The sequence below is a fragment of the Macaca thibetana genome, chromosome 11, assembly GCF_024542745.1.
Source record: "Macaca thibetana thibetana isolate TM-01 chromosome 11, ASM2454274v1, whole genome shotgun sequence".
Classification (NCBI taxonomy): Eukaryota; Metazoa; Chordata; class Mammalia; order Primates; family Cercopithecidae; genus Macaca; species Macaca thibetana.
The window spans coordinates 64,756,683-64,784,022 of NC_065588.1; the positions used below are offsets into that span (position 1 = coordinate 64,756,683).

The following is a 27,340-nucleotide window of genomic DNA, read 5'->3' on the forward strand; positions in this document are numbered from 1 at the left end:
CTCTCCACTATTGCACACTACCTTAGGAAAAGAAAACTCAGCAAATATATCTTAAATGCCTATTATGTTGAAAGCAACAAATACATCTCAAATGCCTATTATGTGGAAAGCACCAAGCTGTATTTCTTATAAAGATAGGAAATATGATCGGCACAGTGGCTCACACCTGTAATCCCAGCACTTTGGGAGTCTAAGGTGGGAGGATCGCTTGAACCCAGGAGTTTAAGACCAGCCTAAGCAATATGGTGAGACCCCTGTGTCTACAAAAAATAGAAAAATTAGCTGAGCGTGGTGGCACATGCCGGTAGTCCCGGCTACTTGGGAGGCTGAGGCAGAGGATTGATTGAGCCTGGGAGGTGGAGGCTGCAGTGAGCCATGATCATGCCACTGCACTCCAGCCTGGGCAACAGTGAGACCCTGTCTCAAAAAAAAGAAGTGTATATATATATATATATAGAGAGAGAGAGAGAGAGAGAGTATATATATATATAGAGAGAGAGAGAGAGCGAGAGAGTGAGAGAGCGAGAGAGCAGGAAAGGAAAGAAAGAAAATCCTGATCTTATAAGAAATATACATATACACATACACATTCTGATCTAGATTTTATCTTCTAGTATAGGCAGGACCAGTTACATAATTTGTGGGACCCAGTACAAAATGAAAATTCAAGCTTCTTATTCAAAAAATTATTGAAAACATCAAGATGGCCAGGCACGGTGGCTCACACCTGTAATCCCAGCACTTTGGGAGGCTGAGACGGGCGGATCACTTGAGGCCAGGAGTTCAAGACCAGACTGGCGAACATGGTAAAATCCTGTCTCTACTAAAAATACAAAACATTAGCCAGGCTTAGTGGTGGGCGCCTGTAATCCCAGCTACAAGGGAGGCTGAGGCAGGAGAATCGCTTGAACCCGGGAGGCAGAGGTTGCAGTGAGCTGAGATCACACCTCTGCACTCCAGCCTGGGCAACAGAGCAAGACTCCGTCTCAAAAACAAACAAAAAATCAAGATAGTGACATTAGAGCATTAAACCAATCATGGAACCCTTCTAAGTACAGGGCTCTGTACAACTGTATGCATGGATCATATGCCTGTGAAACTGGCCGTGAGTACAGGGCTCAGCAAACTATGGCCTACTGGCCAAATCCAGGCTGTTCCCGTTTTTGTGCACTTATAAGCTAAGAACAATTTTGACATTTATTTTATTTTCTTTATGAGACAGGGTCTTGCTCTGTCACCAGGGCTGGAGTGTAGTGGCATGATCATAGCTCACTGTAACTTTGAACTTGACTTGTGCTTAAGCTGTCCTCCCACCTCAGCCTCCCAAGTAGCTGGGACTACAGGCATGTGCCACCACGGCTGGCTACTTTTACATTCTTTTTGTAGAAACAAGGTCTTACTTGTTACTATGTTGCCCAGGCTGGTCTCCAGCTCTTGAGGTTCAAGTGATCCTCCCACCTCAGCCTCCCAAAGCACTGGGATTACAGATGTGAGCCACCACACTTAGCCGATTTTCACATTTTTAAATGGTTAAAAGGAAAAAAAAAAAAAGAATATTTTGTGATATGTTAAAATTACTTGAAATTCAAATTTTAGTGTCCATAAATAAAGTTTTATTAGAATATAGTCAGGTCTATTCTTTATGTATTATCTATGGCTGCTTTTGTCCCACAATTGCAGAGTTGAGTGGTTGCAACAGAGACCACCTGTCTGGCCCACAAAGCCTAAAATATTTGCTATCTGGCCCTTGACAGAAAAAGTTTGCAAATCCCTATTCATAGGAAGGTCAAACACAAGTGACAAAGGAAAGCAGCAATAAAATGTTTTGGGGATTCAAAAGAGAAGAGAACACATAAGGTTAGAAGTATCAGAAAAGAAGCTCTTTTTCTTTTCTTTTCTTTTTTTTTTTTTTTTTTTTTTGAGATGGAGTCTCACTCTGTAGCCCAGGCTGGAGTGCAGTGGTGTGCTCTCCGCTCACTGTAACCTCCACCTCCTGGGTCTGGTTCAAGCAGTTCTTCTCCCTCAGCCTCCCGAGTAGCTGGGATTACAGGCATGCGCCACCACACCCAGCTAATTTTTGTATTTTTAGTAGAGACGGGGTTTCACCATGTTGGCCAGGCTGGTCTTGAACTTCTGGCCTCAAGTGATACACCCGCCTCTGCCTCCCAAAGTGCTGGGATTATAGGCCACTGTGCCCAGTCAAGAAGCTCATTCTTAAGAGAAAGTAGATAAACCTAGAATAATGGGCAAGGTATTTCCAGAATTAGATGGAATGGGAAGGGGCATTCCAGGCAGAGGAAATCATTCACCTATGCACAACAGAGAGATGGGGAAGCAAATTATTTGGGCAAGATGGAAAGTCCACTGTCCATTCTGACTGTAAATCAGTTTTAAGTGAAAGGAAAAGGTGAGACACAAGGATTTTAATTTTATTTTGGTAGAATAGGGGAGTAATTGAAGGCTCTTTGAAGAAGGGTGTGACTTGCCTGGTATGCTTTAAGATAATCATCTGGCAACAACGTGTAGAATGGATCACAGCAGGAACAGATTGGAGGCCACCAGGCTGCAAAGGTCCTGGAGATGACTTGTGCCAACCTAAATTTGGCAACTAAAAACCATACTGAAAACCACACTAAATTTGGCAACTAAAGACCATACTAAAAGTATGATCTTAGTTGAAATGGAAAAGAGGAAACACAATGAAAGACCTTGTAGAATTACTGTCTAATAGATATGCCAATGGATGGATTATTTAAGAAAAGCAGAGAGGTAAGTGTCAGGCTTGAAGATCGGGTAATTTAAAAGATGGTGATACAATTCACAAAGGAAAAGGAAAAGGAAAAGAAACTGGTTTGGTTACAAAGACAATGAGTTCAGTTTGCACACACGACCAGTGCAAATTGCCAGTGGAATATCCTGGAGAAGAAGTCAAGGAAATAAATAGGAAAAGAGGCTCAAACTAAAAAGTGAGTTCAGTTCTAAGAGATGCAGATTATGGTATTCTCTGCATAGTGATAACAGTTTAATACGAATACAATGATTTCCAGTCTAATAAGAGAAAACGTGTTTTTAATTAAATAGATTATTTCACACGTTCTCTCAAACTCTAAAAATTCTAGCTTCCATTTTCTAAAACCAATTTCTTTCTGGAAAAAAAAAAAAATCAATTGCCCAAAGGACAAAGAGTTTTTCTAAAAAAAGAAAGAAAAAGCACAGTGTTCTCAGGTAACACTTCTGTGAGCTCAAAGTTTCAGACTTTCAGTTATCAAATTTTTATGCAATAATTGAAGTTAGTAAAGTCAAATTTATTTGTAATTCACTCATTCCTTGAGAAGTTACAATAATTCCAACGGACTGCTCTGAAATTTGCCTTTGAAACTTTCATTTAAAAAGGGTTTTCTGTGGCTCAAGCCTGTAATCCCAGCACTTTGAGAGGCCGAGACGGGAGGATCACGAAGTCAGGAGATCCAGACCATCCTGGCTAACCCGGTGAAACCCCGTCTCTACTAAAAAATACAAAAAACTAGCCGGGAGAGGTGGCGGGCTCCTGTAGTCCCAGCTACTCGGGAGGCTGAGGCAGGAGAATGGCGTAAACCCGGGAGGCAGAGCTTGCAGTGAGCCGAGATGGCGCCACTGCACTCCAGCCTGGACAACAGAGTGAGAATCCGTCTCAAACAAACAAAAAAAAGCGTTTTCTGAAAGAATGGATGTTACGTGTTCTCATAAAAAAATGCTAACTCAAGGCCCAGCGCAGTGGCTCACGCCTGTAATCCCAGCACTTTGGGAGGCCGCGGGAGGCAGATCACCTGAGGTCAGGAGTTCCAGACCAGCCTGACCAACACGGAGAAACCCCATCTCTACTAAAAATACAAAATTAGCCAGGCGTGGTGCTAGATGCCTGTAATCCCAGCTACTCCGGAGGCTAAGGCAGGAGAATCGCTTGAACCCGGTGGGGCGGAGGTTGTGGTGAGCCGAGATCACGCCACTGCCCTCCAGCCTGGGCAACAAGAGAGAAACTCTGTCTCAAAAAAAAAATTAAAATAAAAATAAAATAAAAAAGCTAACTCAGCCGGCGCGGTGAGTCATACCTGTAATCCCAGCACTTTGGGGGGCTGAGGCGAGCGCATCATCTGAAGTCAGGAGATCGAGACCATCTTGGCTAACCCGGTAAAACCCCGTCTCTACTAAAAAGTAGCTGGGCGTGGTGGTGTGCGCCCATCATCCCAGCTACTTGGGAGGCTGAGACAAGAGAATCGCTTGAACCTGGGAGGCAGAAGTTGCAGTGAGCCAAGATAATGCCACTACACTCCAGCCTGGGTGACAGAGCAAGACTCTCAAAAAAAAGGAAATAAATAAAAAGTAACTCTGTGAGGTAATATGTTAATTAGCTAGATTTAACCATTCCATAATGTATACATTACTTGAAATGATCATGTTGTATACACAATAAATGCAGACAGTAAATAATTTTTTAAAAAATATTTTCCTAAGGAAATAGAAATTATCGAAGTAGGTAATATATTCAATTAACCTAAATTGTAAAACATTATAAAACACAGAGAACTGTTATAATTCATTCTCATCTATTCGTTTAACTCAGGTTAGCTTAGTTTTGAATCACTACATATTCTTAAAAGGAGTGAAATTAGTCACATTCCATTTATCTTCCAAATTTATCAACGTTTATGAAGATTTATTTCAAGAATAATTTGTACAGGGCCTAATTAAATTATGAACCAACAAAATTAGTCTTAAATGATCCTCAAGCCCCACTTTTTCCTGCACTTTGCTCTCTTAATCTCTTCGTCCATCAAAACTGCTTCAAGAAAAAGTTCTGGTAAGTTTCTTGTACTAAGGGTAAAAATGGTAAGTTCCCGTGTTAAGTTCCCGCCCTTTTTGGAAGGAGGCATTTTGAAACAGAGAGTGTTTTCTGGTGCCCTGAAGTCACACAATAAACCTACCTGCCTATGCGTAATCCTGTGAAGTGAATAAAGCGTCCAGGCCACGCATTTAAATACTCAATTTATTTTAGTTATATAAATGGCGTTGGTTTAGGTGCAGGGTACAAACTTATTTGGAAATCATAGTTCTGATAACTGCGTTTGGCAGGGTAATTTGGAAAGAGTTCGCCCGGGTTAAGACACCAATGGATGAAATACTTGTCAATCCCGGAGAAAAGGCATCTCAAGAATGGAAAGACTTGCTGGCTCGGGCTCCCTCGGGGAGTTCTAGGTGTAGGAACTGCGCGCTCTCCGTTACTTCTCGGTTACTGCCCAGCACAAAGGACGACGCGAATACCAACAGACTGGACGAGTCTGTGACTACAGTTTGCATTAAGAGGCGGCGCTTTTTGGGTTTCGGAGGGTTCCACTGGAACCTACCAGGGTCAGGAACACCGACGCGCGGATTCCGCCCACCAGACATCCTGGGGAAGCGAGCCTGAAGGCGCGGCGCAGCTAGAGAGAACCTCGGCATTCAGGTAGCCCACAGGCAGCTAAGGGGCCCGTGGGCAGGGCCTGCTATCCGGCTGCGCCGCAGGCCGGCGAGAGGCCGGCGCCGAGGACCCGTCGCGCGGCGGCCAGGCCCCCTCGATTCCCCCTCGCCCCGCCCCCTAGGGCCCGCCCCTTCCCGGGCCGTGCACCCGCGCGCCCCGCCCGCGGGCGGAAGCTGGAGCGAGGCTGAACGCCTGACGTCAAGGCGACATCGCCAAACCTCGCCCAGAGTCAGGCGTGTAAACCAGCCGGAGCGGCGGCGGCAGCGGCAGGATCGCCGTGGCGCCGAGAGTAGCGACCCGGAGGGAGCGCGGGGCGACGCTGGCTGCAGGGACCCGGTGACAGCGTGAGAGGTTCGCAGAGTGAGTGCGTGGCCGCTGAGGGAAGCGGCGGTGGCGGCCGCGCGGGGCGGGGGCCGGGCGCCGGCTGAGGGGAGCGGGTGGGGTGCGGCGAGGCGCGGGCCGGGCGCGGCGGTCAGGGGCCCCGGCGGCGGCAGCCCCTTGGCGCGCGGCAGGTGGCGCGAGGGCCAGGCGCCCGGCCGGCTAGCGCGCTGCCTTGCGGGCCGGCGAGGAGGAGCCGCCGCCGCCGCCGCCGCGGGGGAACAGCGCGCTTTGCGGAAGGGGTCAAATGTCTGAAATATGGCGGAGGAAGTGAGAGCCCGAGGACCCCCCCACCCGCCCGCTCTCTTCAGCCCGCGGCCGCCGCAGCTTCTCCCGCCGCCCTCCTTTCCCCGCCGGCTCCCCCGAAGACTCGCTCCCCGCCCCGAGTCCCCTCGCTTGTCGCCTGGGTTCCCTCCGTGGTATGGGTGGAAGTTAGAACGGAAACCATAAAGTTGTCCTTTGCGAAGACCCAGCTTCCCCTAGCCCCGAGCTAGGGAGAGGAGCCTTCGGGGGAAACCACTCCCCTGCGCCCCGCAGGCTTGAGCCTGACAGGGAAAAAGTTTGCCTGAAACGGGGCTGGCTTGCTCCATTTGTTGCGGGAAGTGGCAGGAGGAAGGCAGCGGAGGGAGCCCCACCTAGTCTGGCAGCAGCCACCGTGCAGAGAAAAACTGTTAAAGGGGCCTTTCCCTTCGTCAGCAAGAGGAAATCTCTTTATCTTACAGAGGGAGAGAAAATCCAGGAAGTTTGTCCTCTTCTCTTTTTCGCCATCTCTGGGTGTCTAATCCTAAAACTATCAGCGCCATGAATTTTATTTAAAACTACGCCCAATGAACCGGGCCCTCCGGAGTTTTCTTCTGAAAAACACTGATGTCTTTTGGAGAAAAGATCATTCTTGCAAGTTAAAGCAGATGGATTCCTTCCCCTTCGCTTTACCCCCTCTTCCCACTCTCTTTAATAGTTTAGAAAAACGTTTTGGCCGTGTAACTTCTGATTGGTATGAATAGAAGCAGTTGTGTGTTGCAGTAACGGGAAATCACATTTTTACGGGGTAGAAAGTTGACACTAAATGAAGATTGTGATTTTAGTATTTTAAAATTAATTCCGTCTAATTGGATTTTGGTTTTGCTGGCGGCATCTAATATATTTCGAGTACTTAACAATTTAAAGCTCTGACTCGTAAATTTACTTTTGAACTCTTTTTTTGTAATTAGAATACTATTTGGACTTGCTCAACAAGACCATATCTTAACAAGAAGTAACTTATATAAATAGAAAAGGGAGACATTCATTTAACTTCAAGCCCATATTACTCTTAAAAGCTGACTCTTGAAATAGTATTTTTGAGTCATAGTGGAGTCATGGGACTTTTTAAGGGCCGGAAGGGACTATTTAGATCATCCAGTCCCACCCTGTCATTTTATGGAGGAGGAAACTGAGGCCTAGATAAGATAACCAATTAGTGGGTCCACTGACCTTTAGGACAGTAGTCTATCCGTAAGAGACAACCTGGAGAAAGAAATACAACATTTTTATAGTGAATTATTATCTTACAAAGAATATTCTTCCCATATCGCACTTTCTAAAAGTGGGTACCTTAGTCAAATAGGAGGAAACACCACTTGGGTAGTTTCATCCTCAGGTTTTAGGTAAGGAAACTGATACTCAGATTAAATAACTTTAAGCACACAGAGCCTGAATGATAGTCTTATTTGAGCCCATCTGTGCTTTTAATCTGTACTGCATTAGGTGTTTTCACTTGCATTTCCTTGTTTGACATTGACAATAAATTGTGAAGCTGCCTTATCTGAGGAAGTCCTAAAGTAAATCATTGGAACACATGTAACCAGTTTGTTGTTTCTAATATGCCAGGTATCAAAATACAACTGAAGAACCAATACTAAACTAACTTAATTTCAAAATGTGATATGGGGCATGAAAATGATTGCTCTGGCCGGGCGTGGTGGCTTACGCCTGTAATCCCAGCACTTTGGGAGGCCGAGCCGAGGCAGGCGGATCACTTGAGGTCAGGAGTTCGAGAACAGCCTAGGCAACATGGTGAAACCCCGTCTCTACTAAAAATACAAAATTTAGCCGGGCGTAGTGGCACACACCTGCAATCCCAGCTACTTGGGAGGCTGAGGCACGAGAATCGCTTGAACCTGAAGGCTGCAGTGAGCCGAGATTACACTACTGTACTCCAGCCTTGGTGACAGAGCTAGACCCTGTATAAAAAAAAAAAAAGAAAGAAAGAAAACGAAAAAAGAAAATGATTGCTCTGCTCTCTTTTACGTTCTCCCCCTCACCCCTGACCGCGTAAAAGACGTATCTCTTACCTTCTATGACACACATTACTTCCTGCCTCTTGTTACCATTATATATTATTTATTCCATTGTATTGTAAACCCCAACCACAAGATATATATTCTTTTGTATGCCTTAAAGCACTGGCATGGTGCCTTGCAATAGACATACAACACCAGTTAAATGTAAGTACCATGAGAGTAGGGACTTGATCCATTTCATTCTTCACGGTATTCTTCTTCTGTAGCTTTGCCTGGGCACAGAGTAATGGTTAGCGTTTGAATTTAGGGATTAATGGTAATGAACATTCAAAGAGAGGATACTTGAAGAGAACAGTGTAAGCCTTTAAAAAGAAACATTTCCATATTGGCTTTGGAATCTCTTTTACTTGACAAACTAATTTTCGTTTTATCCTCAATCCTTTTCAGAATTCCAATATTTTCTCTTAGCTGTAGAAAGGTAAAGTGACCCTCTCCCATAATAAAGAGCCACCATGTAAGAAGGGTATAGCAAAGAATTAATCGTTAAAATAACTAGATCCATTTTTGTAAGGATCCTTTCAAGTGTATCTTCCTATCTAATTCAAGATTGGTGAAAGGTCTATGCAGAGATTGATAACATGGTAACTGATTAGACATGTTATTTTAAATGCAGTCTAAGATTTGGATGAAAAACTCACGTTCAGGTTTCTTTGCCTTTTGTTGTAGGTATTCGATAAATATTTATTGAGGTAGTGAAATAAATCTGAAAGTGGATCTGATACAGAGAATTTGACCGATTTTACTAGGTGTCCATTTACTTTTTCCCCATAAGTATTTAAATAGGCTGTTTTATTATCGACTGTCAGGCAGATCTTAGTGATTTGCATCATTTCCTTAAATATGTAAAATAACTGTTTCTCTGTATGTTTGTGTTGCTAAAGAGGAGGTTGGGTATTGATCTGCAGTGTCTAGATTTGACTGGCACTAGGAGTAATTTAGCATTTATGATTTAGCTATTTACTGCTGTTTTATAACAGTGATGTCACATGTTCACTCTATAAAAAAGTTAGGTAAAGTTAATATTTCTTAAACTTTGTAAGACATAGATTGTGACTAAAAATATGCCCTGGGTGTTCTTCCCCCTCCTGTCATTGAGGACTCCATGGTCTAAGAGATTAGGCTGAAGTTTTTGTTAACCTTTTCAAATTAAATTTCTTTTAGAACAAGTTAAGACATTTTGGGTGATGGAATGATTCATTGTAACATTGGACAAAATTTTTAGTTCAGTAATCTATAAACAGGAGTACTGTATTATGGCTCTGGAAGCTAATGTTTTTCTGTGTTCATAGATGTTTTGTAATGGTATTGAAAGGTACTAGTTACCATTTGAGGTCTTAAGTTCTTTGTAAATCTCATGAGCACAGTGGAAGCAGCTACAAAGAATAGATGAATTTATCCATTTGCAGTAAAAACTGACTTGTATATAATCTGTTGTACTTTGAACCCAGTTGAGCACCGGATTCTAAAACAAATCTCTTTGGTCATAGAGAGTTTCTATTTTAAACAAGAGAAGTTTTCAGGAACTTTTGTGCTGCCTTAAAAACATCACTTTTTAAAATTCACTAGCAACAAAAAATAGTATCACATTCTGTATTTCTTAACACTAGACTATTTATTCCTAATGTTGGTCAAATCAAGGGTACAGTAGCAACTGATTATATAGTGATTTAGAAAGATTTTTTTTCCTTTGAATTAGTAGAGGGTCAAAATTTTTAAAACTGTTTCCAAAGAACCTTAAAACTTACGAAAAAATGAAAATAAAGGGGAAATGTACCAGTTTTTTAAATTTAAATTCCCTAAAGTAAAAATATTTACAGTATGAATTGCAGAATTTCCATCTGGTTTTTATTGTACAGGAAGACTATATTTTGTAATATCAGTATGCAACTCAAAATACAAAAAATTAGTTGGGCGTAGTGGGAGGTGTCTAATCCCAGCTACTTGGGAGGCTGAGGCAGGAGAATCCCTTGAACCTGGGAGGTGGAGGTTGCAGTGAGCCGAGATTGCTCCACTGCACTGCAGCCTGGGCAACAGAGTGAGACTGTCAGAAAAAAAAAATTACTTGATTATATGAGGTGCCTGCATACTAGAAATGTTCTTTTAAGTTACAAATCTCTCTCTCTGACCACAGAAATTATTTAATATTGTGAGTTTGAGTTTTATATCAAACCATTTCCTAAAACTTACTTGTAATTACTTTTACTTTATGTTTTTGTAGTTACACTACTTTATATATATACACATATGTATATATCAGTGAGACATTTTACATTTTAACTGAATTCTGATCTCATAAGTTGTGATTTTTTTTTCCAGTACTGGGGGATTATTTTTTAACTGTTGTGTTTTTTAACTGTGTTTAAATGTTTTTTGACTGTTGTGCAAATAGACTGAATAAAGGAAGAGAGCATCCATTAAAAACTCTAATAAATAATTTGGATCTTCTTTTTTTTTTTTTTTTTTTTTTTTTGAGACAGAGTCCTGCTGCGTCATCCAGGCTGGAGTGCAGTGGCACAGTCTCGGCTCATTGCAAGCTCCGCCTGCTGGATTCACGCCATTCTTCTGCCTCAGCCTCCCGGGTAGCTGGGACTACAGGCGCCCGCCACCACGCCTGGCTAATTTTTTGTATTTTTAGTAGAGACGGGGTTTCACCATGTTAGCCAGGATGGTCTCGATCTCCTGACCTCGTGATCTGCCCGATTCGGCCTCCCAAAGTGCTGGGATTACAGGAGTGAGCCACTGCACCTGGCGGTTTTTTTTTTTTTTTTTTTTTTTTTTTTTTTTTTTTTTTTGAGACAGTCTGGCTGTGTCTGTCAGGCTAGAGTGCAGTGGCACGATCTCAGTTCACCACATCCTCCTCCGCCTCCAGGGGTTAAGCAGTCCTCCAGTCTAAGCCTCCAAAGTAGCTGGGAATACTGTGCCTGGCTAATTTTTTCTTTTTCTTTTTTTTTTTGTTGTTGAAATGGAGTCTGGCTCTCTCCCCCAGGCTGGAGTGCAGTGGCGCAATCTCAGTTCACTGCAACCTCCGCCTCCAGGTTCAAGCAATTCTGCCTCAGCCTGCGGAGTAGCTGGTACTGCAGGCGTACACCACCACACCCGGCTAAGTTTTGTATTTTTAGTAGAGGGAGTGTTTCACCGTGTTGGTCAGGCTGGTCTCGAATTCCTGACCTCAGGTGATCCACCTGCCTCGGCCTCCTAAAGTGCTGGGATTACAGGTGTGAGCCACGGTGCCCAGCCAGTTTTTGTATTTTTTGTAGAGACGGTTTCGCCACGTTGCCCAAGCTCACCTCAAACTCGTAGGCTCAAGGAATCTGCCCATCTTGGCCTCCCAAAGTGCTGGGATTATAGGCATGAGCCACTGTGCCTGGCCCAGCATTTCACTAAGTAACTTTATTTTAAAAATATACAGTGAACTAATTGCCGAAGTGGTGGATTGCCTCTACCTGCAATTTTTGGTGAAAGCTTTTGGAGAGGAAATGGAAAATGCTGGGTAAAATGAAATTATAGTTATCTGTGTATTCTAAAATTTATCCTTCTTACATTAGAATATATTTTCCAAAGTTACTTTATACTAAATTCAGGGACTTTCTAAGTTTCTAAGTTCTAAGTTCTCAGTTAATAGAACTGAAAGGGTGTCAATAAAATAAGGACTATATATAAAATCTATTTTTACTTAGTTTTTATGCATCAAAAGGTATGTATGTTGCATCCAGCTGTTTGTTACCTTGTGTTTTAAAGTTGCAGTTAGAATGTGGAATCCTGTTACAACATTGTGCTCTAATATATTTGTGGCTCATGCTTCTAAGATTTTAAGTTATCCATAAGTTCTTCAATACAATAGCAAAATGCAGGAATTCCTCTGGAATCTTGAATTGAGGGATAAGGATGAGATATATAATGTATGTTATCTGTTATTTTCTTCTACTGCTCTTGAAATTAACAAACTTGAGATAGTGTACTGAATTTGTGTTTATAAGATTGGCTGAGTTCAAACATGTCTTTTTGATTTTCTTACTAGTGTTTAGAATATAGAAAAGTATAAAGAAAACTAATATCATCCGTAATCCAATCACTACAATGACTTTTTTTTAAAGCAAAATGTGTACTTTCCTTCTGAAGCTTTCCAGCCTCTGCCTCCTCAGTGAGAATGATGACATACTGTTGTTAGAGTTGTTGAGGATCAAATGCAGTATTATTTGTAAATATTTTATAAACCATACAATAATATAGTATTGTACTATTTATTTATTTATTTTGACGGCCTCACTCTGTCACCCAGGCTGGAGTGCAGTGGCACAGACTTGCTCACTGCAGCCTCAACTTCCCAGATTCAAGCCATTCTCCAGCGTCAGCTCCCCAAGTACCTGGGCCTACAGGTGCATGCCACCACGCCCAGCTAATTTTTGTATTTTTTGTAGATATGGGGTCTCACCATGTTGCCCACGCTGGTCTGAACTCCTGAGCTCAAGTAATCTGCCCGCCACCACTTCCCAACCAGCCATATTAGTTCTTGTTTTATAAAGCTTTTTTTTTTTTCTTTTTCTTTTTTTGAGATGGAGTCTCACTGTGTCGCCCAGGCTAGAATGCAGTGGCATGATCTCCACTCAGTGCAACCTCTGCCTCCCGGGTTCAAGCAGTTCTGCCTCAGCCTCTCGAGTAGCTGCGCCCCCATGCCTGGCTAATTTTTTTTTGTATTTTTCTTAGAGATGGGGGTTCACCATATTGGCCAGGCTGGTCTCAAACTCCTCATCCTGTGATCTGCCTGCCTTGGCCTCCCAAAGTGCTGGGATTACAGGTGTGAGCCACCTTGCCTGGCCCTATAAAGCTTTTATTATCCTATAGCATTGCTTAAGATTCCCATTGAAGTATGAATAAGAACTAATAAATGTGATTTTTGATTAGTCTAACAAAGGAATTACCCAGATCAGTATTTTCAAAGTATGGTCCAAGGAATCCTGGAGGTCCCCTAGACTTTTTTGGGGAGTGTACAAGTGCAAAACTATTTTTATAATGCTGAGACATTCTTTGCTCTTTTCTCTGTAGTGACATACCTGTAGTGTAAAAACAGTGGTAGATAAAACTTCTGGCACTTCAGAATAAACCAGGTTAGAGTACTCCACTGTGCTTATAATCATTGTATTATTCACTGCCATGCACTCACAGTTTTTTAAGTTTCACCTAAATGCTCTTGATGAAGAAGTAAAAAAATTTTTAACTAAATCTCTACCTTTGTACACATCTTTTTAATATACTCAGCAAAATGGGAAGTATGCTTAAAACACTGGCGAGACCACGGACAGCAAGCCTCCCAGCACTTTGGGAGGCTGAGTCCAGCCTGGGCAATGTAGTGAGAGCCTGTCTCTCCTATTAAAGAAAAAAAAAAAGCCAGCGTGGTCATGCACACCTACAGCTACTCTGGGAGGCTGAGGTGAGAGGATCTCTTGAGCCCAAGAGTTGGAGGCTGCAGTTAGCTCTGATTGTGCCACTGCCCTTCAACCTGGGTGACAGAGGAAGACGCTGTCTCAAAAAACAAAACAAAAACACTTTGCAGCATACTGAAATATAATGGTTGTTTCTAGGGAAAGCATTTGTGTGATTGAGTCGCACGCTGAAGCAGTCATTTTTTCATATAATGCCATTTTTGCTTAAAAGAATGCCAGACTTGGGCATTAGGCTGACATTTTCTTGAAAACAGTGAGCCTTTGCTTTAGGGAAAATAGTGATAGTATTTATGGTCAATGATAAAGTTCCTAGATTTTAAGCAAAAATTTTAGAAAGCTTGTATCAGCTGCTGTAAGTATATAATGAAATCTGTCATTATTTGATTATGTGCATAACTGAGTCAGTATTTCCAAATGATGAATTCATAGTATTATAAAAATCATACATGGGTAAGAAATCTTTCCAAAATGTGCTAGACCAATGGATTTTAATGTTATAGAGAACATAAAGTTTATCAATAAGGTATCCTGTTCCACATTGCAACTAATTGCTGAGTTTTGGTGTAGTGTCAAAGACCAATATCCAGATTTATCTGAAAACGCTATTATTAAAATATTCCCAACTGTCTGATGTATTCTTTTTGTATTACTCATTTTTCCATGCTTTGCTGTCAGTGTTTAATGTCTTCTTTGATTTATTTTGTTTATATTTTGGAAACAGGAATGGGAGCCAGAGATAAATGTGAAGCAATGTTTTCATGTGCTTTATCTTAAAATCTCTTATTAATATATAATCAATTTAAGTTTAACTTCTTTGTAGTCTTCTCTGAGCAGTCTATTCAACTTTTGGTCATGGTAATGGATTAGATAATAATTACTTTTAAGCCTATTTTTTGGTTTTAATACTTGTTTTGTATACCTGACCGCTCATCTATAGACAGAATGCCCTTGTGTCCAAATTCTAACATAATCCTTAATTAGATTTTTAGTAGTTGACTTTCTCAGTTTTAAAATATTTGATAACTTTCCCATAGTAAAGCTGTAAGTTTCAAGTTCGGTAATGTCTTTTTGACCTGAGAATTTGGTATGTTGGCTTTCCTTAAGGACACTTTTCAAAAACACACCTGTAGAATGATCCTTTTTTTACCTTTCAGGAGAATGCTGTTTCTTGCCTCTTTTTTTTCTTTCTTTCTTTCTTTTTTCTTTTCTTTTTTTTTTTTTTTTTTTTGAGACTTGAGTCTCTTGTTGCCCAGGCTGGATTGTGGAATGCAGTGGTGCAATCTCAGCTCACTGTAACCTCCTCCTCCCAGGTTCAAGCAATTCTCTTGCCTCAGCCTCCCAGGTAAGCTGGGATTGCAGGCACCACCACCATGCCCGGCTGATTTCTCTAGTTTTAGAGACAGGGTTTCACCATACTGGCCAGGCTGTTCCTGAACTCCTGACCTCGGGTAATCCACCCACCTCGGCCTCCCAAAGTGCTGGGTAAAGCCACTGGGAGGCCTTCTTTTTTATGTTAATTTAAAAACATTTGTAGCAATCCTTGTTAAACTTTTTATAAACTCATGGGATAAGTCCAAATTTTATTTATTTATTTTTTTTTTTTTGAGACAAGGTCTCACTCTGTCACCTAGGCTTGAGTGCAGTGTCAAAACCACGACTCAACTGAAGCCTTGACCTCCCGGGCTCAGTTGATCCACCTCAGCCTCCCAGGTAGCTGGGACTACAGGCGCGTGATACCACACCAGGCTAACTTTTGTATTTTTTGTAGAGACAGGGTTTTGCCATGTTGCCCAGGCTGGTGTCAAACTCCTTGGCTCAATCAGTTCTCCCACCTCAGTCCTCCAAAGTGCTGGGATTACAGGAGTGAGCCACCACACCGGTCTGGTTCCAAATTTTAAAGGATTTTTTAGACTGTTTGGATCTAGTAATCAGTTCAAATTAGGAAAGTGGTAAGAAAGATGGTTAAGTTACAGTTTGTATTGTGCACAGTTTCTTGGAAATTTAGTGCCAGTTATTTCCCTAGAGAGATTAAAATGGAAAGAAAAAGAGTTAATTCAGTCTGAACACCTCCAGTGTTGCAAAGAACAAAGTTGACACCAGAGGAAGAAAAAGGTTTAGGGAAGGAATACATGTGAAAATGCTAACTTCAGGGTAGCTTCTGGGATTAAGCATTATAGAATTCCTGCCTACATGAGCTAATCCCAGAGAGAGCAGGGAAATTTAACAGGAAGCTTTAGTGCTCTCTATATTAAATAATTAACTGGTCAGCTGTTCTAGCAGTTCTGAATTAGGGAACATACTGAGATCATATTTTATGTCCAGGACATCCAAATTAGTCACAAGGTTGTCACTGACTATTGTTTATAGAGTTGTGGTTGCTAGTTGAAAATATTGCATTAAATCCTTCTATTTTAGCTTGTTTATACTTGTGTTTTTTTCTTCCAGGAGCTCTCAACTTAATCATCCTTCAACAAAAAAGAAGTAAGACTAGGTTTGCAAGCTTTGAAGGACAGAAAAAGCATTTATAACATTTCTTTGTTTAGATACAAGTGATGATGGTTAATGATGGTGATAATAGGCAATGAAGAGGTGAAAGGGCGGGAAGTAGACCAGAAAAGAGAGTGAGGATGGTTATTAAGAGGTTCTTGTTAAGTGCAAGACTACTGTTAAAAGCAATTCACTTCACAATTCTGGTCAACAGGAATGATAAACTCAACATTGAAAAACACTTGTGATGCTTTAGTGGTTGATACATCTTATCCATCAGAAGGTCCTATGTAGAGGATAAACTGACATTATATTTGAGTTAGAGATTATAGTCTTGAAATTTCATCACTAAGCAGTTTGACTGGAGAGCCTTTCACTAGTTCTGCTCCCCAGTAGTCCCTTGTGTACTTTTCTCTGGACCTTCAGGTGATCAAATTATACCTTTATTTCATTGTCCTCATATGTTTTAGCTCATTCCATTGGGTGTGAAATTAAATCTGAGAACTCAGGTATTTGTTTTAAGTAGTTAGACCTTTTATTGTACTCTGTTGTCTTTTTTTTTTTTTGAGACGGAGTCTCGCTCTGTTGCCCAGGCTGGAGTGCAGTGGCCGGATCTCAGCTCGCTGCAAGCTCCGCCTCCCGGGTTTACGCCATTCTCCTGCCTCAGCCTCCCGAGTAGCTGGGACTACAGGCGCCCACCGCCTCGCCCGGCTAGTTTTTTGTATTTTTTTTAGTAGAGATGGGGTTTCACCGTATTAGCCAGGATGGTCTCGGTCTCCTGACCTTGTGATCCGCTCGTCTCAGCCTCCCAAAGTGCTGGGATTACGGGCTTGAGCCACCGCGCCTGGCCTGTTGTCTTAAATAGCATGGTTTAGTAGTGATAACATTGACCTAGGTGACAGGCTTCAGTTTAGTCTTTGGCACTGGTCATGAAACCTTGAACAAGTTAACTCCTCTCTTAAGACCTTATCTTTATGTAGAGAAAGTTTGACTAAATGGCTGTTAAGGTCTTTTCGGGCTTTCAAATCCTGTGTTTCTGTGATACCACCACCCTTGTTTAAGCCACAGTCATCTCTTGTCTGGACTCACAGGAGCTTCCTAATTTGTTTTCATTCTTGTCCTTCCCCACATTATTTCTACCCAGAATACAAAGTGACCTTTAAAAAGATGTAAAAATGTAAATCAGATCATTTAATAATACCCTCTGATTCCATTTTACCCTTAAGAACCAGTTCCTTTTCAAGGCCTACAAGGTACTGCATAATCCAGTTCTTGCTTACTTCACAACTTTATCCCTCTTACTCACTAAGCTCTAGCCAGCTGTACTTCTTTCTGTGACAATCTTTTGCCAGCTCTCTGCAATTCTGCCTCAGTCTCAACAGTGGATCTTAGTTCAGATGTCACAGTTACAGTTTTTACTGATCACCTTATATAAAGGAACATTTTTCTTCATTGCCTCTGTAGTTCTTATCATAATCAATAATTATATTTATCCATTTGTTTACCTCTCATCCCCTCTAAACAGTTTCAGGAGGACAGGAAGATCATGTTACTTTTCTACCACTATCTCAAATGGTTAGCCCAATAACTACTTAGTGCTCAAGATAATTATTTTAGTTAAAAAAATATGTAAAGTGTGTAACGGTTTGTCCATATCAGTTCCCATAAGCTACTCCTTAAACTGTTTTTCTCTTTACTCTTTTGGTAGTGACATGGTCTCAATCTTGCCCAGGCTAGTCTGGAACTACTGGGCTCAAGTGATCCTCCTGCCTCAGCCTCCCAAAATGCTGGGATTTACAGGCGTGAGCTACCGCACCCAGCCTTAAACTAATTTTTAAAGTTTTTTATCTGTGTCCAACTATAATTCCTCATTTTTTATTTAGGTCATCTGTCTCTTGAGGACTATTTGATTTCATTGCATGTTGTTGAGAGCTAATTGTTCTTAGTTACTATATGTTAAGATTAAATTGAGTAATTTTGCACAAAAGGTTTTTAGCAAAGACATGAAAAGTTAACCAATATAAAACTGTTAGCAGTTCAAAATATCGAAATGAGTGATATAAATGGGTGCTTATTAGAATCAAAGGAAGAAGTGAAATCCTTATCTATTAGTTAGAAAAGACAGTAAAAATAAGGTAGAATCTGCATATTAAAAGAGTTTTAGATTAACTATGAATTATAGTGAGCAACACTAGAGAAATTGAAGTAAATTCAAGAGTGTTTTGCTCTGGTAGATGTTTGTAAAATTGATTATAGGGCCATAATCCCTTATCTATATATAACCTTTGGTGCCAGGTTTGGATTTCAGAATTTTGAGGAAAGATTTGTTTTAGATTTTAGTAAGAGTAATCAAACACAGTATTAATGTGAAACATGGATAGTCACATTGAGAGAAGTAAAAGGTAAAAATAGTCTCCCATCAGTGCTCAGATGAAGTTTTGTCATTATATATCAGGTCAGTCTTTGCCACCAAAATAGTTGTAGAACTTTTGAGTTTTCAGAGACTTTAGGATTTCAGAAGTTCTATATGAAATTGGTTTCAGGTTGGGTGCAGTGGCTCATGCCTGTAATCCCAGCACTTTGCAAGGCCTAGGTGGGTAGATCACGAGGTCAGGAGATCGAGACCATCCTGGCTAACACGGTGAAACCCCGTTTCTACTAAAAATACAAAAACTTAGCTGGGCATGGTGGTGCATGCCGGTAGTCCCAGCTACTCGGGAGGCTGAGGCAGGAGAATCGCTTGAACCCAGGAGGTGGAGGTTGCAGTGAGCCGAGATCACGCCATTGCATTCCAGCCTGGGCAACAGAGTGAGACTCCATCTCAGGAAGAAAAAAAAAGAGAAGAAATTGGTTTCAAATGAGTTAAAAAAGGCTTTATTCATTACTGTTTGGAGAAGATACCAGGGTCTGAAAATGTTACTTTGAAGCAATTAGCTTTCCAAACCCTCTCTGCCAAGGAATTCTGTTTGACCCTGACTCAGGATGGAATGCACTGCTGAGGGTGATGAGTCTTTAGGGTATGGGAGAATCACCTAATTCAATAATTGCAGAGTCCAGTTAATCTTTGGAAATAGTTGAGGTTGGTGCCTGACAAACACTAACAGTTTTTTTTAAATGTTTAAATATTGAGAGCTCATATCTTAACCACAGTTTCATCTTGGTGATTTTTTTAGTCTTATATTAGGCAGTTTGTCTCCTAATGTTTTTAAGAATTATTTGATACATTTAATTGTAAAGTAAGAATACAATAGAAGATTAGAATAGGAATATTATAAATAGGACTAATGTAATCCTCATTTAAAAATCCTTGGACCAGACGCGGTGGCTCACGCCTGTAATCCCAGCACTTTGGGAGGACAAGGCGGGCAGATCACTTGAGGCCAGGAGTTCGAGACCAGCCTGGCCAACATGGTGAAACCCAGTCTTTACTAAAAAATAAAAAAATTAGCAGGGCATGATGGTGTGCGCCTGTAGTGCCAGCTGCTCGGGAGGCTGTGGCAGGAGAATCGCTGAAACCTGGGAGGGATAAGTTGCAGTAAGCTGAGATCGTGCCACTGCACTCCAACCTGGGCGACAAAGCGAGACTCCGTCTCAAACAACAACAACAACAAAAGCTCCTCGATGGAACCATTTGGTAGTGACAAGGATTGAAGTAAATCTCGGAAGAGGCTACTTAGAAACTCAGAATTGATTACAGGAAGTGACTGCCCCCTTTCCGTATTTTCTTCAGATGCTCTGGTTATTTTAACAGCGTAATTAACCACCTAGACTTTGGTTCTCATTGCCTTTATCCATTTGTTTGGTGTATATACTAATGTTCAACGATGCACACATTAATGCATGTGATGTTTTTTTGTACCATCTTATCACTTGTAGAATTGCCAAGATAGGCATTTTTTGGAGCTCCTTTTTTTTTTTAAGTGCTTACTGGCCTAATAATTATGCAAGTAAGTTTATTTATTTTAATGATATGTATATGAAAGCCCAAAGTAAGCATTATTTATTTCTTCCAGAGCAGTGTGGTGTGCCTTTCATTTTTCTAAGTGGTCTTTATTTTGTGGAATACTTAATGGATCTTTGAATAAACTGAAGAGGGTAGATTGTAAAAGGAAGAACTGTTAAATTAGTCAAAAACAACTTTATAACACAATTAGCTGCATAAACCAGTGTGTGCATAAGCAGGTAGTATAAATGCTTAGGTTGAGATACTAAAATAATTATTAGAGAAAATTATAGGAAGTACCTATGCTTCCACTATGTTTTGTTATTTGGTTAATTTTTCTCCTCTGAACTTCTGGCAGGTTTACTGGGGAATTTTCCATTAGGAATATTCTGGTCCTTAAGTTTCATTTTGAATGTGTAATAATGTCATGAAGATTATGAACCCACAATCTAGAATCAAGGCATTCTTTTAAAAAGTTTCAGATGAGGCCGGGCGTGGTGGCTCATGCCTGTAATCCCAACACTTTGGGAGGCCGAGGTGGGTGGATTACGAGGTCAAGAGATCGAGACCATCCTGGCCAGCATGGTGAAACCCCGTCTCTACTAAAAATACAAAAACTAGCCGGGTGTGGTGGCATGCACCTGTAGTCCCAGCTACTTGGGAGGCTGAGGCAGGAGAATTGCTTGAATCCGGGAGGCGGACGTTGCAGTGAGCCGAGATAGCGCCACTACACTCCAGCCTGGCAATAGAGCAAGACTCCGTCTCCAAAAAAAAAAAGTTTCAGATGTATTCAGGAGTGTTTATATTAAGCTTGTCATCTGATCCTGGTTATGAGGTTAACAGTAAAATGAAATAAAATATTTTTCTGAGCCATTTGTTTCTTCTGTCATGAAAGACTAATTCTGTTTATTTCTGAATTCGACCTTGTGTTGAAACAGACTGTAAAATCATGTTTTAAAAAAGCTTCACCCATTCTTGTGGAGGGTGGTGGTTTGCAAAAGCACCACCCCACTTAAGCATTTACATTGAGAAAATATTTATGGCATTCTTCGATTCATGAAAACAGGTATGCTTTGTTCTGGAGTTCTTACTGTTATCTACTAACTCTGAAGTTCGTCACTTTTGATTTCTTGTACCTCTACCTCAACAACTTATAAACTGCATGTAGTATAGTATTTGCTTGAAATACATAAAAGTAGATATTTTCCCTAACTAATGGGCATATTTCTGTGGTGGTTGTAGCTACTTTGCAACCTGTTCAGCAAATACTATGGGGCGTTTTTGGCAGTATCTTTAAATTTTGCACATAGAGAACCATCTTGGATAACTTTTTCCCCCTAGTCTCAAGTCATCCCTTTGGAGGTAGTGTCTCATTTTTAATCTGTGACTTGTGGAAGTTAAGGCATTTTGAGTAGCTTATTTAAATTACTAAATAATCTGATTTCTAGAGGTCTGAGGAATAGCAGACACCCTTTTCTGTACTAAATTGGGGAAGTTTACAGGCAAAAAGATGAATTAAATGGTCCTAGTAGACAGCCCCTAATATTTTTGGGCTAGGGGTAAAGGTCTTAAGAATGAGGGAAGGTAGTATCAGAATTTTCCAGGGTGTTTTTTTTTTGTTGTTGTTGTTGTTTGTTTTTTAGGTGGACAGGAAGTAGAATTTATTGGTGAGTATTAAGAGGGGGCAGCACAGTGGAAGCCCTCATGAGTGCAGGGCCTGCCACTTGTCCAGAGGGCCACGATTGGGAGTGTACTTGACCCCACAGCCATCTGGATGAGCCGCTTTTCAGCCACCATGTCTTCAGAATCATTGGCATTGAACTTGGTGAAGCCCCACTTCTTTGAGATGTGGATCTTCTGGCAGCCAGGAAACTTGAACTTGGCCCTGCACAGGGCCTCAATCACATGCTCCTTGTTCTGCAGCTTGGTATGGATGTACATGATAACTTGGCCAATGTGAACCCTGGCCACGGTGCCCTGGGGCTTTCCAAAGGCACCTCACATGCCTGTTTGGAGCCTGCACTGGGGTAGTGCAAGGTCAGACACATGAACATCCATCTGAAAGGAGGGGCTCCAAGGTCCCTTAAAGCAATCCATACAACAAACAGGCTGCATACACTACCAAGGAAGCTGCTGTTTGCAGCATTGCACACTGGGCCCACATGAGGAAAGGAACTCAGTTGGCTTAATGGGCTGCAGCAGGGTGTTTTTTAAAACACACACATACACCCAATCCCTACTAGAATGAGAGATTTTACTAATAATAGTGTTAGAAGTGTAAATGGTTTGGTAGCCAACCACTACTTTAAAATTGATTAGCTTTCCCGAGCTTCTGGGTCTTCACATTTAAATTTGACCTGACCTTGAAACTTCCCCTCTCGTTATTCCCAGCAGTGACTTTGTTTTATGCACTTTTCGAAATACCCCGTGCATAGCTCCTTCCTTCACATCATGCTGGAATATGACCCATACCAGCCAGACTACATCTAACAGAAACATAATACCTGACTAAAAGCGTCTTTTATCATGTAGATAGATATACAGGGTACGTTAATTTATCTTTAGAGAGACTCCCCAGCATACTGAAAAAACAGACCTAAGTTTTGGTAGATAGCCTTGCTTTATAGAAAATGAAAATGGGCCAGAGAGTGGTGACTCATTCCTGAAATCCCAACACTTTGGGAGGCCAAGGCAGGAGGATCACTTGAGGCCAGGAGTTTGAGACCAGCCTGGGCAGCATGGCAAGACCCTGTCTCTGCAAAAAATGTTTTAAAAAATTAGTCGGGCATGTGGCACACACCTATAGTCCAGCTACTTAGGATGTTGAGGTGAATAGATCACTTGAGCCCAGAAGTTGAGGCTGTAGTGAGCTATGATTGCGCCTCTGAACTCCCACCTGGGTAACAGAATGAGACCCTGTCTCTTAAGAAGAAGAAAATGAAGATGCCAGATACTAGCTTTTACAGCCTCCCTTGCAGCTAGGGCACAAGTACTTGACATAGGCCCCACAAAATTACACGTACTTTAACTTGAGATGGAAGAGATGATAAATTTCTGATGGATTTCTCTTTTCCGCTTGGTTGATGTACACCACAAATCAGTTTTCTGCTGCAGAAACAACTGATATAAACTGAAGCATCTACTGTTAGTGATGTGACAGCAGTGTCCTCACCTGGCCAGTTTTGTAATATGGTTTTGGGTTTTTGTGGCTATGTTAGCTTCCACCTTCGTTCTCTAGTTTCCACAGTAATTTTGTAAGTTGCTTGATATTTTTTAATGACTTTTTATATGTAAATGTGATTTGTATAACTTCCAAGAGAGGAAACCTTGTCCGATGCATGACTTTAGAAAATTTAGCAAAAAGTTTTCAAAGGGATATTTACGTGAAGAAAATGAGTGGTATCCTTGTGAGAGAAAAGTACAAAAAGACTGGGGCAAGCTGCTTTTCCAGAAATAGGCCCTGATGATGACACTTTTGGTAGATCCAAGTTTTTCATGAATATTGAAGCTCTGGATGCCTTATTCAGTAGTTTCGTAGCAGAAATCCAAAAGTGTAGAAAGAGTTTTAATTGCAATTAAATAAAATCAAAACTTTAGTTTTACAGTTACACTAACCACATTTGAGGTGCTTGATAGTCATCTGTGGCTAGTGGCTACTATACTGGGCAGTCCAGCTAGAACATTATCACAGGAATCTCTATTGGACAGCACTAGTCTATATTCTAATCCTAAATCTACAGTCTTGTGGTTCTGCAACCTCAGGTAAGTAATCTGAATCTCAAATCCTTTATCAATTTTTATTTATTTAGTTAGTCAGTCAGTCAGTTAGTTATCTATCTATTTTGAGACAAGTCTCACTGTGTTGCCCAGGCTGGAGTGTAGTGGTGCAGTCGTGACTCACTGCAGCCTCAGTCTCCGTGGGCTCAGGTGATCCTTTTACCTCAGCCCCCCCGAGTAGCTGGGGCCACAGGCGTGCACCACCATGCCCAGGTAATTTTTTGTATTTTTTGTAGAGACAAAGGTTCACAATGTTTCCCAGTCTGGTATCGAGCTCCTGAGCTCAAGCCATCTACCTACTGCAGCCCCCAAAGTGCTAGGATTACAGGCGTGAGCCCCTGTGCCCGGCCAAATCCTTTATCTAAAGACAGTACCTTATCTTCATTGTTGCTCTGAAGATTGAATGAAATTTAATATATGAAAGGACATGGTAAGTGCTTTGAAAGCACCATACAGACATGTAATTGTTCCAGATTAGTAATTTATTTATTGGTTAACAATAGATTTTTCTAAAATAATCTGAAGAGAAACTTCAGAACCCCAGTGGCGTGAATACTTTGATGTTAGACCATGTGTATTTTAGCCACTTGGAGAATCTAAATGCACAAAATTGACAGATTAGATTTTCATTTTAAATGTAAAATATTTTACCAAGCTGTCCTTTTCAATTTATCTTTAAATCTTAAAGTTTTTATGTATACTGGGGACTTACCTTCTTGTTGTAGGTTCCCTTTTTACGTACTATTTTATCCTCATGAATGATCTTAATCTGTTAACTAAGTGAATAATGTACCTGTCACATAGAGATGTTGAATGAATGTTATAAAAATGATAGCTATCTGTGCCAGAAATCACTGGTTTTGGTAGACAGACTTCAGCATTCAGCGTGATCATTCTCAGTAATTCTTTATAGGTGTTTTGATTTGTTTTGAGGGGGTTGTTTGGCATATATTTTGCAGCTAATTAATTCATTTTTGCAAAACCATCAGACAACAATGCTAGATATTTAAAATACTCTACAGCAGAAATTTTCAAATGTTTTTGGAATCATTAATACAACCGTTTCTCTCCTTCACTTAAACCATAGTAGCCATTGGTAATTGAGAACTAGATTCTTTTTCCCTTTGAGTCCTAGTTGATCTCAAAAATCATTCTCAACACTGCACTTAGCTACAGGTAGCTATTAACATTTTGAGTTGATGACTAAGCTAAAACCCATTTGCCACCTCTGAGTTAATGGGCAAGGTCTATCCTCGTCTCTTCCAGGCTCTCGCCTATAGTGCAAGTGTTGGCAAACTTTTTCTGTAAAGGACCAGATAACTATTTTAAGTCTTGTTAACCATACAATCTCTTATCACAGCCATTCACCTCTGCTATTGTAGCCTGAAGCCAACCATGGACAAGACACAACAAATGAACTATGTTCCATTACAACTTTATGAGTGTGACTGTGTTCCAATAAAATTTTATTTACCAAAAAAAAAAATAAACAGGGAGCAAATGGGATTTGGCCTGGGAGTTCTAGTTTGCCAACCTCTCCTAGGGCAAGAAACTGGTTTTGATTAATTCAACAAATAATTAGATGTCTTCCATATTCTGGGCACTGTGTTAAGTTTTGATTATATAGCAATAATCATTACATGTAGGCCCCAGGTCATGAGGTATTTAACCCTTAACTGAGTATGGTTTTGGGGCTTTTTGCTTTTTTTGGTTTTGGGGTGTTTTTTTGTTTGTTTATTTGTTTTGAGAGAGGGTCTCTGTTACCCAGGCTGGAGTGAAGTGGCGCTATCACAGCTCACTGCAACCTCAGCCTCCCCAGGCTCAGGTGATCCTTTGACCTCCCATCCTCCCGGGTAGCTGGAACTATAGGCATATGCCACCACGCCTACCTAATTTTGTGTATTTTTTGTAGGAGTGGGGTTTCGCCTTGTTGCCCAAGGATTACAGGTATCAACCACTGCATCCAGCCTGAATATGTTTTTTTTCATGCACTTTGGCAGATTCAGAGTACTTTTTTGAGGGAAAGATGGGGCCTGCCCCATGCATCTGCTTTATTTGTTAATACATGTGAGTTCGTAGGCAAATACCGCAAGTGCTATAAGTTAGCACTTGTTCTACAAGTTCTGTGATAGTGGTATAACTAAGTGTAACTTCAATGTGTCTTAGATATTAGATGCCGTGGTATCAAAATTAATATCCTGTTATAAAAAATAGGGAACCAAAAATGTTTACGTATGATATCTACACTGGCTGCACATAGCAGATACTTAATGTCCATATAATATTGAATAAAGCTGGAATTACCAGTTTCTTAACTATCCCTTATGTCAGTTTTTTGCAGTTTCTTCATTTGGTATGCTATTTCTGACCTCATTTTTTGTTTTTCACCATTTTAATATAGGTTTTTGTTGCAAATCAACCTTATACATTTTAAAAATATATCACATATTACTCATATTTTAATGAAATGCTTACCATGCCTAGATATATTGTTCAGCTTTCTACTGTTAGAACTTCTTTCGTTAATTTAAAAGTATCTTTAGTTTTCTCAGTATTCATGTTTATCTTCAAAATGTCTGTTGTTGCTTATTAAATGAGTCAGAGCTCTTCACTGATACTCAGAGATCTCCTTAATCTTAACTGAAGACTCCTGCTATTTTTATTTTCCTATTCCTTTTGTGCCCTGTGAGCCAGTCAGACTGCTTTTTCCACTATAGTCTAATTAATGTTCCCATGTGATGCTGTCTTTTGTGCCTTTGCTCTCACTTTTCTTATCCCTGGTATGTTCTTTCCTATTGAAATATTGTAACTTTTTTTTTTTCGCCACCTTCTTCATAAATCTCCTAATCTCTCCTTCTGAACTCCCATAGTATTTTGTACATCTCATGATATTTTTCATATTTTTATGTCTCCATTTTTTCCTACAAAATTGTAAGCTTTTTGAGAGCAGGTATGTTTCATCTGTCTTTAAGAATATGAAATAAGAAGCAAATTCCTGTCAGAATGTATTCCACCTAAAATGGCCAACCATTCTGGTTTGCCCAGGATGGAGAATTTCCTCAGACATGAGACTTTCAGTGCTTAAATCTGGACCGTTGGTCACCCTGATTGCGCTTTATGATGTAGCCATCTTTTTTGCATATCAGTGCTTTACTGCAGGTTTTGTTTTTTTTTTTCTTTTTAAAAAATAAACACATAAAATGAACATGAAAGAAACTTGTGAGTTTTTTGGGTTTTGGATTTTGTCTTGTTTTTTCAGACAGTTTGGCTGTCACCCAGGCTGGATTGCAGCTGCAGTCTTGACTCACTGCAACCTCCGCCTCCCAGGTTCAATTCTTGGGCCTTAGTCTCCTGAGGAGGTGGGACTGCAAGTGTGTGAGACCATGCCCGACTAATTTTTGTATTTTTATTAGAGATAGGGTTTTGCCATGTTGGCCAGGCTGGTCTCGAATTCCTGGCCTCAAGTGATCTTCCTGCC

The 27,340-nt window shown here is 40.8% G+C and overlaps 1 protein-coding gene and 1 non-coding gene across 3 annotated transcripts in view; one reads left to right on the top strand and one right to left on the bottom strand.

The window, feature by feature from the left end:
* Positions 1 to 5,639: 5,639 nt before the first annotated feature.
* Positions 5,640 to 27,340, top strand: part of RAP1B (RAP1B, member of RAS oncogene family) — a 50,898-nt gene continuing 29,197 nt past the window's right edge. Inside the window, exon 1 of one of the 2 annotated variants that reach the window (XM_050748602.1) lies at positions 5,640 to 5,845. The gene's annotated coding sequence lies outside the window, so the exon portion shown is untranslated. Of the gene's footprint in view, positions 5,855 to 27,340 lie in introns of both variants that reach the window. The other variant, XM_050748601.1, reaches the window with a different exon arrangement.
* On the bottom strand, positions 22,151 to 22,284 carry LOC126931888 (small nucleolar RNA SNORA70). Its single transcript, XR_007717996.1, has one exon. It is a non-coding gene; the product is annotated as a small nucleolar RNA SNORA70 (small nucleolar RNA).